Source organism: Odontomachus brunneus, unplaced genomic scaffold (genome assembly GCF_010583005.1).
Source record: "Odontomachus brunneus isolate Ranch 3 - 2012 unplaced genomic scaffold, Obru_v1 Obru_scaffold_070, whole genome shotgun sequence".
NCBI lineage: Eukaryota > Metazoa > Arthropoda > Insecta > Hymenoptera > Formicidae > Odontomachus > Odontomachus brunneus.
In genome coordinates this window covers 1,472,195-1,472,459 of record NW_022639520.1, presented here as the reverse complement: position 1 = coordinate 1,472,459, position 265 = coordinate 1,472,195, and positions in this window count along the sequence as shown.

The following is a 265-nucleotide window of genomic DNA, read 5'->3' as shown; positions in this document are numbered from 1 at the left end:
TACACAAAATCAGTTTATTGGTTGCATATTATCTTACAAGATATTTTAGATAATATGTGACCAATAAACTGGTTTTGTGTACGTGTGTGTCAAGAGGTTTGTCGCGTCAAATGCCTCAACGTGCTCCTACTCGCTTCAACGCACTTTGATTGGTTACATCACCATGCGGACCAATCAGAGTGCGTTGGAGCGAATAGGAGCACGTTGGGGCATGCGACGCGACAAACCTAAAGATGCCAATACATGGGAGCGTTCCAGCGTCGTA